The sequence below is a fragment of the Bemisia tabaci genome, chromosome 6 (assembly GCF_918797505.1).
Source record: "Bemisia tabaci chromosome 6, PGI_BMITA_v3".
Classification (NCBI taxonomy): Eukaryota; Metazoa; Arthropoda; class Insecta; order Hemiptera; family Aleyrodidae; genus Bemisia; species Bemisia tabaci.
The window spans coordinates 36430203-36444139 of record NC_092798.1 but is presented as its reverse complement, the minus strand read 5'-3'; positions in this window follow the sequence as shown (position 1 = coordinate 36444139).

The following is a 13937-nucleotide window of genomic DNA, read 5'->3' as shown; positions in this document are numbered from 1 at the left end:
CTGATTAACGAGCGCGACCGTCTTTTCGCCGGCCTCTAATCAGCCCCGCTCACACCGGGTACCGCTTTGACGCGCCGCGCCGCGCGCCGCCGGCCCAGTCCCCGCGCTGCGTTGCCGGAGTCGACCCAAGCGAGATCGCGTCTTATGTAGGTTAACATGTAGCAGGTTAGCCCTCTCATTTGAATACTACATAGACTCGTTCGAACAAAAAGTTGCTAACTCCATCCGGACATTTGAAAAAGAGACATTTGTACACAGAAAAAAAAAATTGCTAAAATACGGTGACAAATCACCAAATCAGTAAAATCAACCCGGTGTTCTTAATGTATTTTGATGAGTTGTCACCTTTTTTCACTAATTCATGTGTTGATTTTAGCATTTTATGGAGTTGTTGCATGTATGAGGAATTTGCGATTTGACAATTGGATTACATTTTGCAATAAAGAACCACTATCTCTGGCTCTCTCATAAAAGCGCAAATCTGCATAGGGAAACCAATAGCATGCATGTTGTTTCTAAAATGGGCCAGAAATATTGGTTCCTTGTTGCAAAATTTGGTCCAATTGATTCTTATTAAAAGTTTGCGAGAAATACGATGGTGCCACTGGTTTTCTCTGATTTAAACTCCCAAGCTAAAAAAAAACTTCTCAAGTGAGGCCAAAATGGAGGGGATATCCCGCGCTATCCTGAGAGTCCACCTCTATATCAAGAGGAACTCTCCATGCAAAGATAGGGAGCAAATACATTAGCAGTGATGCCGTGTTTTCAGTTTTAGAGTCCCCAAATAAAGGGGGCAGCCCTGTCAATGTATTTGCTCAGTATCCTTTGCATGGAGAGTTTGTCTTGATGTAGAGGTGGACTCTCATCATAGCGTGGGATATCCCCTCCATTTTGGCCACAACTTGAGAGCGTTTTTTGAGCCTGGGAGTTGATTTCAGAGAAAACCAGTTGCACCATCGTGTTTCTCGCGAACTTTTACATCAGAATCAACAGTCAAATCGCAAATTCCTCACACATGCAACATCTCCATTGGACCTCATTTTGCAGTGAGGAACCGCTATTTCTGGATAGTTTATAGGAACAACATATGGATTACATTTAGCAAAAAGGAACCAGCACCCTTACGGTGTTTTTAAAATTGTGCAACTTCTTCTTTTCTTTAAAAAATACTTAATATAAGTACAGTTTCAAGATTTGTAGAATTATTTTCCTTTAAAATTTATTAAAATTGATTTTTTTTTTATTTTTTGGTGAAAAGCCAAGACATCTCGCCATTCCAGGAGATTTGTAGATAGTTATGAAGAAGCAAAATTTTTACAACGCTGTAATCGCGCTGGTTCATTTTTGCTAAATACAATCCATATATGCTTTTGGTTTCCCTATATAGAAATGTGCCTTTATTGAAAAGCCAGAGATATTGCAAAATTTTATTCAATTTAGGACTGCAAGCACGTTCTTTAGATGGCTAAAGTGCAAAACCACTTATCTTCATTGAGGAGTTCCGAAATCTCTGATCCTATTTTAATTTTTCGCAGGGTGGCAAGTCAACTGTATGACTTGAAATTTATACGGATAGTTCTGCTGATAAAAAAGGCAAATAAAGAAAGTTTTAAGACTCATTTAGGCAAAAATGAGCTATCCGCATCCAGACATTTGAAAAAGAGACGTATGTACGACAATTGAGGACTGCTGACACGTTATATAGATGGCTAGAGTGCGAAATCACTTATCTTCATTCAGGCTTTTCGAAATCTCTGGTCTTGCTTCATTTTTTCGAGGAGAAACAAGTCAACTGTATGATTTGAAATTTTCAGGGATAGTTCTGCTATGTAAAAAAAATTTGAGGAAGTTTTCAAGAAATTAAATCGACTTGTTTTTTAATGAAAAAATAAAGTGTAGCAGTAAGTCTGCAACGTTGCAAACGGAGATACGTAGTTTTGCACTTTGACAATCTATATGAGAGCGCTTGCTAAATTGGACTGTATCGCACTTGTCGGAACACGCAAGAGGTGGTTGTCCAAGTGATTGGACCTCCTTTGGTATAATCACAGAATGGTCACATCAGAAATGTGTGAAATTAACTCTTCGATACCAATTTACGGAGACTGTCACGCACTGCTTCAAATTCTCTCCTTCCGTGGACAGATCTTTCTAGACGCCGGTGCGCGGTGTCCCGAAGACTGATTGTTGAAATTGCTAGACAAAGATATAGGCAAAGAGGACATGAAGAATATGGAGGGATCATATATCGGTGAAAGCGAATAGTTGCAGTGGACAAAGGAGGTAGGTAATAACGGCAACCCACGAGAGACCCTATAAGTCCGTTAATTACCTTTTTAGTCTATAAGAACCACCCATTTCAACCAATAGGATTGCTTCATACTCCCTATGTCTTCTTTGTCCATCAGTATGTCTATTAGTTTCAAGGTTTGCCTAGAAATGAGACGTTAGCAAAACCTAACTCACAATTTTACAACTTTTCTCTCGCATTTGAGATCAATCAGGGACTTAAGTGTTTGTGGCCCCCTCGTTTCTTAGTGCTGCGATAAAGCTTTGACGCAATGAAGATGTTACGTCTGAAAAGTTTGTAACAGCTTGCGAGATTGTTTTGATTTGTGTTCTACAAATATCGGTGTATGAAATTTCAAGGTGAGACTAATATCACAGATAAAAATTCGTTTTTCGAGTTTTTTCTTTCTCTCGGTTTTCTGCAGACCTTATTTTTGCCTCAAGCTGAGAGAGGAACCAAAGTGGGGCATGAAAAAAACACGTAATTCAGAAAAGATTTCATCAAAATATCTGTGACCGAGCCAGGTGATGAGTCGCTGATCTTAACGCGGTATCATCGACTGGCTACGCAGCTTGCCGATTAAACTCCACTGCCGATGGATGTGTTATCAATGGATGGACCTCGCGTGACGCGCGCGCTTACCCAATAATACGTCGCTGTTTGCTCACACCAAAGAAATCATCATTCGCACAATTGGACGAAATTTGCAATCAGGAGTTACAATTCCTGAATCATCCGTACACACCTGTATGTGCACAGGAGAACAAATGGTAATTACGATGATTCTAAACCGAGCTAGTTCCTAATTGAATCAGTGAGTTCGAAAACACACCAACTCGGGTTTTTTTCGATTTTCACTCTGAAAAAAACACTCCGGCCGTGGAAGCCGTACTTCCGGGCTATATAGAGATACCGTCCGTGTTCCGGGCTCAGAGGCCGAAAGTTCCGGGCGTAACACCCGAAGCACTTCGACTGCTCCGGGTGCTACGCTCGGAACTTTCGGCCTCTGAGCCCGGAACACGGACGGTATCTCTATATAGCCCGTAAGTACGGCTTCCACGGCCGGAGTGTTTTTTTCAGTGCACTTTTTTACGGTTTAGTAACACTCATGGATAGATGCATCTGCACGCAAAAGGACATTTCGAAAGTACAATCGGAAGTGCTCGAAACAGCGACGGGAAAAGGGAAAAATCGAAGTATTTCATTGGAAATACCAATTTTTGACCATTTCAAGGGAAACGGGTGACCATCCGATTTTGCGGTTTTCTTTTTTCGGTTCAATATACCTTATACCAACAAGTTATATACATATTCAAGCGTTATTCGGGTCGAAAAATATAATTTTTTCAGGGCGGACTATGAAAAATCAGTATCTGAAAGTCGGTGAGAAAGAAAACACAGCCAACTCGAAAGTTTTTAAACGCTTCATTCTCTGTCATCAAACGTAGTGTACCGATTTCAGCATGGTGCTTTAAAAAGTCTCTAAGTACTTAGTTCTTTGGCAAAAAGGTTTTTCTTAAACTAACTTCTTCGCCCGGTGCGCAGTTTTAGGTGCTTTCTAAACAATTTTTTTTTTTTCAAGTTGGTGTGTTTTCGAACTCACTGATTCAATTTCTGAATCATCCGTACACACCTGTCTGTGCATAGGGGAACAAATGGTAATTACGATGATTCGAAACCAAGGTAGCTCCCAATTGCAAAATGGAGTTCAATTAATTGTCATCTGATTAAATTCATATTTGGTTCGATGCCAGATGTGGGCACAAAGGATTTGTAGATCCGATCCACGCGAATGAGACACCTCTCAGAAATTCCTGTCTCTCATGAAAACTATTACCATTTAAATCTTCAGTCACATTCATACGGCGCGGCGCAATGATACAACTATTTGAACTCTCCGGAATGCGTTAGGTATCACGCCGCGTTTGAAGGCGTTTTCAAATCAGCCAAGTTCCGATACCCGGATTATCGTTTTGCATAGTTCATATTATTTTGTTTACAATTCTAACTACTTGTTTAATAATGATCCTCCCATAAAAACCACCCATTTGCTAAATACAATTCTAGCTGAAGCGCACTAAAGCGCATTCATGACTGCAAAAATGTTAACGGAAATCGAAAAGGCCAGCGTCCATGAAGGCTATTTCAATTGTAATCTTCCGTCGCATTTCGAAGGCGCAATGATACAACTATTTGAACTCTCCGGAATGCGTAAGGTATGACTCCGCATTTAAAGGCGTTTTCAAATCAGCCAAGTTCCGATAGCCGGATTATCGTTTTGCATAGATTATATTCTTTTGTTATACTCCGTACCACTCGTTTATTTTTAATCCTCGTAGAAAAACCACCCATTTGCTAAATACAATTCTAGGTGGAGCGCACTTCATCTATGCATTCACCAGCGCAAAAATTTCATGAATGAACTCAATGAACTCTCCGGAATGCGTGAGGTATCACGCCGCATTTGAAGGCGTTTTCAAAACAGCGAAGTTCCGTTATCGGAATATTGATCGTTTTGCATAGTTCATACTGTTTTGTTTCCTATTCTAACTACTTGTATAATTATGATACTCCCATAAATACCACCCATTTGCTAAATACAATTCTAGCTGAAGCGTACATAAGCGCATTCATGACTGGAAATATGTTAACGGAAATCAAAACGGCCAGCGTGCATGAAGGCTATTTCAACTGTAATCTTCCGTCGCATTTCTCCGTTCGGAGTCGTTATCGTTGTAGTCGGATATCGTTCGATTCAAATCGACGGATGTCCATATTGCGTTCAAAAAATTGAAGGCGTTTTGAATTTCAGCGCACTGACTGCAGCGCTTGATTAACGGACGCGTTGGTGACAAGATATAGCCTTAATGCCTATTCAAGCTTTACGGATGTTCGTATCACATCTCGATGGTCAGAGTACAGTATCACGTATCTACATTGCGGTGTTTCAAAATTTCCTCTCCTTATTTATTATTCCGATGGGAAGCTATCGAAGGTTACAACTTAATTTTTATGCCCGATACTCTGCTAACAGAGATGGACACTCACCGAGAAACATTTCACGTTGACTATTTATCCGAAGAAAAAATAGATTTTGACAATTAATCTGCAACGTCGCAAACGGAGATACGTGGTCTCTCATTTTGGTCATCGGAACGTAGAAAACTGAAGGCATTTCGGCTCTTTTCGCACCGATTTTATTCGTCCGTAACAAGAGGACTAGGACGCGCTGACAACGGCGCCTTGATACAACTATACAACCTCGACGGATGTCCATATTGCGTTCCCAAAATTGAAGGCGTTTTGAATTTCAGCACACAGACTGCAGCGCTTGATTAATGGACGCGTTGGTGACAAGATATCGCCTTGATGCCTATTCAAGCTTTACGGATGTTCGTATCGCATCTCGATGGTCAGAGTACAGTATCACGTATCTACATTGCGGTAATTCAAAATTCCCGCTCCTATTTTATTATTCCGATGGGAAGCAATCAAACGTTACAACTTAATTTGTATGCCATATACTCTGCTAACAGAGATGAAAAATCTCGGAGAAACATTTTACGATTTAGATTTTGACAAGTAATCTGCAACGTCGCAAACGGAGATACGGTCTCCGAATAACAGAATACCAAACGGTCTCTCATTTTGGTCATCGGAACGTAGAAAACTGAAGGCATTTCGGCTCTTTTCGCACCGATTTTATTCGTCCGTAACAAGAGGACTAGGACGCGCTAAATACAATTCTAGCTGGAGCGCACTTCAGCTATGCATTCACCAGCGCAAAAATTTCAGATGAAATCGACACGCCCAGCGTGCATGAAGGCTATTTCCATTCAAATCTTCCGTCACATTCTTACGGCGCAATGTGTAACTTTTTGAACTCTCCGGAAAGCGTAAGGTATCACGCCGCATTTGAAGGCGTTTTCAAATCAGCCAAGTTCCGATACCCGGATTGTTGTTTTCCATAGTTCATATTCTTTTGTTATATTCCGTACCACTCGTTTATTTTTAATCCTTGTAGAAAAACCACCCATTTGCTAAATACGATTCTAGCTGGAGCGCACTTCAGCTATGCATTCACCAGCGCAAAAATTTCAGAGGAAATCGACACGCCCAGCGTGCATGAAGGCAGGCCCGCCACAAGGGGGGGATACTTGGTCCCTCGTGCCGGGGCCCGGGCCCCGGAGGGGGCCCGTGTTACCCTTGAAAAACCACTACGAATTCACATGCATTCCTTATTTCGTAAGAAAAAGTTTATAATTTACCATAAACATTTCGCAAAAGTCGAATAGATTTTCAGAAATACGCTGGGACACTGCTGAGCTGGGAAAAAGTGATTTCACAGCAGTCACAATGGTGGATCATGCACCTATTAATATGAAATTGACCACATTTTGCAATTCGAAACAACAATTCCTGGCTCAGTTTAGACACGACGTATGCACTATAAGTTTCTTTGTGTACATAAGTGATTTTACATATGCGTCAGGAATTGTATTTCCTTATTGCAAAATGAAATCTAAATAATTGATCGATTAGGGAAGAAAAACGCGCGTCACAACTCTTTGCTACAACATTTACCAGTCATCATTAGTTTCACAATCAAATATCAATTCATCAGTTATCGCAAGAGGGGCGTCATCCCTAATTCCATTGATTCTTTTACGTATTTTCCCTGCATCCAGAAAAAATCCTTTTGCGTTCAGAGGTCAGGGATGTACTTCGGCGAGAGTGGGAGCCTATTACTGTCACATAAAATCCTGCGTGGCCGGAGACGTACGGCGGCTGGATAGTCTACGAAACAACGTTGTCAAAAAGCGTTGGAACTCTCGAATCGCATCTTACGGACTGACATGAAATGGGCATATTCTTCCGTAAGTCGTTGACTCCACGACAGATTTGATGTCGCGTTCGGTGAGAAAGTGGTGTCGTTAGAGGAGGAAGAAAAAGTGTCACTCTCGGAGCTTCCTGTGTCGTTACGAGTGGCGTTCACTGGTGCCGAATATTCGTGGAGTCGGTGATTCAGCGCTGGTCTCACGAAAATATTAATGGATATCGCTGGAAATACGTGACGCGGTAGTGACTGTGTCAACTGCGCGGTTGTGAGTAGTCATGAATTTGAAAAACTTGATGAGTGCCGGACTTCCGAATCTGACCTAAGTTCAAGTCCTTTTCCGAGGTAGTGTTTTCAAAACAAGATTGCAGTCCGCACGCATCGCACCGAAGAGCGGCGTCGTTTTGCGGAATACGAAGAGGGTTTTGATGACAGTCTCGTAATTTTGCGGGAAATAATGAGATCCGAGCGAAATTCAGAATATTAGACTATCACACCGAAAAAAAGGATGCTGATTTAACATTCTGAGTGTAAAAAAGTGTGGGACAACGACAACTCGCCAAACGTTGAATTAACCGCTGTAATTATCATTGAAAAAGTTACTAGAACTTACATTCTATATAAGATTCATCTGAATTTTGGTTTTGGTTAGTTTATTTACTCAAGTAGTTACTTTAGCATTGTCAAGAATTGTGACGGTCTATCCAGCGTTTTGTACGTTGTAGCACACTTTTTTACATTAAGAATGTTAAATGAGCATCCTTTTTTCGGTGTATTACAGTTACTGCAGTCATTTCTGGAAGAACACACATTGTTTGGCATCATTTTCACTTTAATATAATGGTAAAATTAGAAAGAGGTCCTCTTGCGATATTGAAAAATACCCTGCACTTGACTAATGACTAATGAGATACATGACCAATGAGAGGAACCATAAGCAAGCACAATTAGACTACATTTTGCAATTAGAAGCTATAGATTCTAACCCAGTTTAAAAACAACGTATGTACCAATAGTTTCCCCATGCTCATAAGTGTTTTTTCTGATGAGCCAGAAATTGTAGTTCCGAATTTCAAAATGAAGTCCAATCGGACGTATTTATGCGAAAAGGAACTACACTGGGAAAAAATTATGGTTATAATTACCATATTAGTGGTGTTCAATATGAACTTTTAATGAGTAGTTGCCATAACCAATAATAGAGATATTTTTACCATTAAATGATAATTTTACTACCGCACACTTGTAAAATTACGATTGCTCCAGTAAAAATATCTAACCCTGTATAGTATGTATAACTCCGTGACATTTAATGAAATGTTTCACTGACATTTCCAATCCTTCATTTCTTTCTTACGTTTCATGCCACCCTGCGGGCTGATTATTGAAATTGATAGACAAAGCTATAGACAAAGACGACAAAAGGGATTTGCAGGGATCCTATTGGTGGAAGCAGGTGGTGGCAATGGACATAGGAGGTAGGTAATGGACTAACTAACGGCAACCCACTAAAGACCCGACAATTATTAGTCCATCATTTTCTTCCTTAGTCTATAAGAACCAACCATGTCAACCAATAAGATCGCTCCATACTCCCAATGTCTTCTTTGTCTATCGCTTTGTCCATAATTTCAATAATCGCCCCGCAGGTCCAGATACATTGCCTGTATGTGCTGTTTGATTCCTTTCCGTTAAAATCGGATCTAAATCGGCAGCATCGGCCGAAATTTCTCGAAATTTGCGGGTCGTATCCCGCGCTTTTCGCTCTAGTGACTCTGAACGGCCGCACACGGTTCCCTCGCGAGGGATGACGACGAAAGGGATGGGGGGGGGGGGGCAGGAGTCCCATCAAAACCCGCGGGGTCGAGGATGCCCGTTTTGCATAAGTTAAGCCCGTTTGGCGACCGGCTCTCGGTCACTGAGCCATGGGGTGCTTAGCCGGGAGGGCGCCGCCCGGGCCGGGGACAGAGGAATTGTTGCGCTGCTCGGACGTCATGCTAAAATGGTGCCAAGACCCCGCGAGGCGGGAGGTGCAACGAGGTTACCGAGACATTCATAACGGGGCTGGATATGGGGGTTCATATGGTGGAATTGCGCATTCGGTGAAGTCAGCGAGGATGCGTGGAACTTGGGTCCAAGTGAAACAGAAATTGATGAATCGGAGTGCATTTTACGATGAAGGACTATAATATCTGTCTCATCAGTGAAAACGCTTAAGTGCATAATAGGGAAACTGATGGTATAAGCGTTGTTTCTACTCGGAAAAAAAGTGTCAGGGGTTATCCCCTAAAATTGTTCTACGACCCATATTTTTTGGATGATGTGGACATTTCCAATTGATTTTGGTAACACCGCAACTCAAGTTGGGGTAGTACCGCAACATTTGGGTTAGTAACCTAATTTATCGGGATACTACCACAATTAATTGGAATGCTACCACAATTAATCGGGGTATTACCATAATTAATTGGGAGTGTCCATATCATCCAACAGTTAGGACTTAACCCCTACCTATTTTTTTCCGTGTAAATTGAGCCAGAAATTGCAGTTCCTAATATTGCAAAATGCAGTCCAATTAGCCTTTCTATCTATATGAAATTGAGCATTCCATGAAGTCAGCGAGTATATGCGTGGAACTTGGGTCCAAGCGAAACAGAAATTGATGAATCGGAGTGCATTTTACGATGAAGAACTATAATATCTGTCTCATCAGTGAAAACACTTAAGTGCATAATAGGGAAACTGATGGTATAAGCGTTGTTTGAGCCAAAAATTGTAGTTCCTAATATTGCAAAATGCAGTCCAACCATACAGATGATAGCTGCATTAGAGGAACGAACGTTTTTGGCTTTAGCCTTATACGCACCGAAGAAATACTTTTTTCTTCTTGGAGGGAGAGAAAGGGTAGCTTGCAGAGGCGGATCCAGCAATTTGGAAACACCGGGTTTCCTCCACTGAAACTTATGTAAAATAATCGATCCTTGTCGGAGCACTCGGTCCATCCAAGAATCGATGTATTTCCATAGGTTTAAATGGAGAAAAACCATGTTGCCAATTTTCTGGATCCGCCAGTGGTAGCTTGACAATCTATCCTCGAAATTTCTCCAAAAAAAAAAATAAAAAATAAAATAAATAAAGTTGGGACTTTCTTTTTTTCAATATCTTGAACTAATGGCCAGTATCGATTTATTTTTGAAAATCGATGATAAATTAAGGTGACTACATTACCAGCGTAGCTGACCTATTTAATGACATAATAGGTTTTTTTTTTTTTTTTTTGTGATCGCAGCGTATCGGAACAAAATATTAAAGAGGGGAATATACCTCTCAGCATACTTTTGAACGATCTGAATATTTTATTTTGTTGCATTGTAAATATCTAACTCATCTAAAAACGATGCCCTACACAAACCTTAGCAAATTATGCAACATTTCATATCGTTTCCCCTTGACTCGGAACGTGCAGCTTTCACTTAAAGTTTCTTCAATAAATTCATCATCCTCAGCTTTTTGTACTTTTCCTCCTTACTTCTTTCTTCCTCTGACAAAAACTGATATATTCGTCATTAGCAAGCAGCCTTCTCTTGACTTTTTTGCAATAAGGTTTTATAATATTCAGCTTTTTGGTCTCCTTTTTTCTTCCTCTTCCTGACCACAACTGATATTTTCCACCATTTTTCTTACCCCTAAACACTGAAATCGTACGATGCGTACTGCAAGATTGGTTTTTTTCGGTGCAGCGTGCGTCTCCCCGATCGGGGTTTCGTAAGCGCCCCTCCCCCACCCCTAACCCCACCCCCTCCCCGTGTCGATGGCCGGAACTCGACGACGAATCGGTCGTCGGGCGAAATAACTCAAAAACGGACCGCCCCACCGACCGAAACCGCGCAACCCCCGCAGACATCCCGACTGACATACGCGGTTCCTGCCGAGCGCGGGAGCTCCGCCGACCGTGCACACGAGGCTGCCAAAAAAGCCACTCGTAAAATGCCCCCTCCACCGCCCCCCGGAAAATGGACTCCGCGGCGAGCGTGTCACAGTTGAACGGGTTTGATGTAAGATTCGCCCCACCCGGAGGAGAGGGGAGGGGCGACTAGGAATTTTCTTTCACTACATAACCCTTGCTCGAGTAACCATAAAGTTTCAATTCTTGCGCTCTCTACTTCCGCTCCTCGCCCTCCGCCGACGACGGCTGCCGAGCCACCCTCATTCCGACTTACGACCCTTGAGTAGTCTCACCCGTGAGCGAGGGGTGAGCTAGTGTCGCTGTGTCTCATAATGCAGTCGTGGCGGCTGAGAGAAGCGTGGCCTCAGGGCTATGAAGTGCCCCTTGATTCGTCACTTTTCTGACGGAATGGCGTGACTTCATTTGGACCACATTCCGGTATTAGGAACTTCGATTCTGGCTCATTTAAGAAACAACGTATAGGTCATTCGTTCCCCCTATGAATACAGGGCCGGATTAAGGGAGTGGTCACATGGGCCGCGGTTCATGGCGGCAAATCCGGGGGGCGGCAAATTTTGCAATTTTTTTAAATGTAGGTATAAAAAAAAATCGGATTTATAAAAGCAAAATTACAAACGAGAAAAGGCTACAAAATCTCTCATTTCCTGAGAGTATAGTAATTTCTAATTTGGTCGTATTTCAGTGATACAAGAGACAGCACCTTCAATTAGTGGAGTTAAGAGAGAAACCAAACACACAATTTGGCCTGGAACGGCGCGACTGAGGGAGAAATGATGACGAGGACTTGAGATGAAAAAGAGAAGCCCTCGGCGCGGCGATCGGCATGTAACACATATTAGCGCCTACAAGACTGCACGAATACTTCACGCATTGCATCAAACACAGTGCGGTCATTGCGATCAGCGTGAAATGGATAGCGCCTACAAGAATGCATGAATACTTCACGCATTGCGCCAAACACAGTGCGATCAGCGTGAAACGCATAGCGCCTACAAGACTGCGTGAATACTTCACGCATTGCGTCCAACAGGGTGCGGTCTGCGCGGCACGGCGGCGGAAGTTAAAATCATTGAGCCACATTTATGTTTGTTCTTTCATAATTGTTTCGTTCATTTCTTATGAATGGAAGGCCTTGTCCATTAGAGATAGGTTTACGAAACTTGACTTTCGCGCAAAGTTCCGTGACCTTTTGCTAGTAGTGTTGACAGGGCTTTCCCAAAAAATGTGAGTTTTCGTAGACTAAGGGCACTTTTTCTGGGACGGACCAGTAGTAGAAACGCAATGATACCATCCCTTAAATTGAAAGAGCAATATAAATATCTTAATCACATTACAATATAGTTTCATGATACATACATATCAAGCCGCTACCTCATCGCACCAGAGCGCTCTGCCACTCCAAATAGCCATCGGAATCGCCATGCAATCGGAGAATAATCTTGAAACTATCGATTCCGATAGTTTCAAGATGTATTATTTCTCAAATTTTACGTTTGAATAACAAATTCTGAAATATAAGATGAAGACGAAGTAAAAATTATTGATAAAATGGTCGCGTGAGAGTGGTCTGGTCATCGATGCGTTTGGCTCAATTGCACGTCTCGTTTTGGAGAGAAAGCGCTGGATTTTTTCATGCGAGTCAGCCCTGAATGAAGGGGTATGGGAAAGCATAACAGTTTTTCAGCGTTCCGCAATAATCGGAAGACATCGGACGCAAAGAGATTCAATTCTGCAGTTCGAATTGAAAAGTATTCCACACCGAATGTTGTATCTGCAGAGTCATTTTTTTCACGACTTCTTTTCCGGACTGAACTCTATTTTCCATTCTCTCCAGGAAAATTTCCGACGACTCGATTCAATCATCATGAGACCGACGCATGTTTTTCTTTCTAATTCCTGGAGACTGCATTTTTCCCATTTTTTCGAAAGGCGCGAGACTTTTAAAGGTTTATGGTTTAAACTGGTTTTAAAGGTAAATGCCGTGCTATTAGATTAATCAAAACTCCAAGAATTATCATGTAAAAATGTATTGCCTGAAATTTTTATAAAATTGATAGCAATTTTACTAGAATTGTCATTATTTCCAGAGCTGCAAAAATGACGTCATCAACCGCGAGTAGCTGCATGGATCCATTGCAATATATTTTATTTGAAATTTAAAGGTTTAAAATTATTTACCTGCAATTATTGGCATGATTTTTTTTTATCAAACCTTCTAACGGTCTTGTCACTGGTATGATTTCGGTACCCTCCGACTAGTAGGGACTTAGACGATGCAAAGATACAACTATTCGTGCTTGATGGATGTCCATGTTGCATCTGAAAAATTGAAGGCGCGATGGCGCGAGGCGTGAACTTGCGATGTTCCGTTCTGTGTTGCTAATGAAGCGGTGGTTAGATTCGAGAGAAAAGTCAAAAATACGGCCCGATCACGGTTTTTCGATCCTATTTTCGGCTGTGTTGCTCACGTAGCCCTTAGAGCACAATTACACCCAACACAAACGATAACAAACATAGTATGAAAATAGAGCAAAGGAAAGGGTCCGCGCTGATCAAGGGGCAAAGCTATAACTATTCATGATGGATGGATGTCCGTGTTGCATCTTTAAAACTGAGGGCGCCATAGCGTGAGGCGTGAACTCGCAATCCTTCGCTCTATGCTGCTGACGAGGTCGTGTTGTCAAGATTCGGGAGGAAAGTTAAATAACAAGGCCCGGCTGTGTTGACACTCGATTTTTTCAATTTGATGTCTACTTTTTTTCCAGGATGTACTTGGACCGCGTTAAACAGAAAGGAACGAAGCCACATCGGCTATTGCCAAGTTTCAATGGGTAATTAAATTT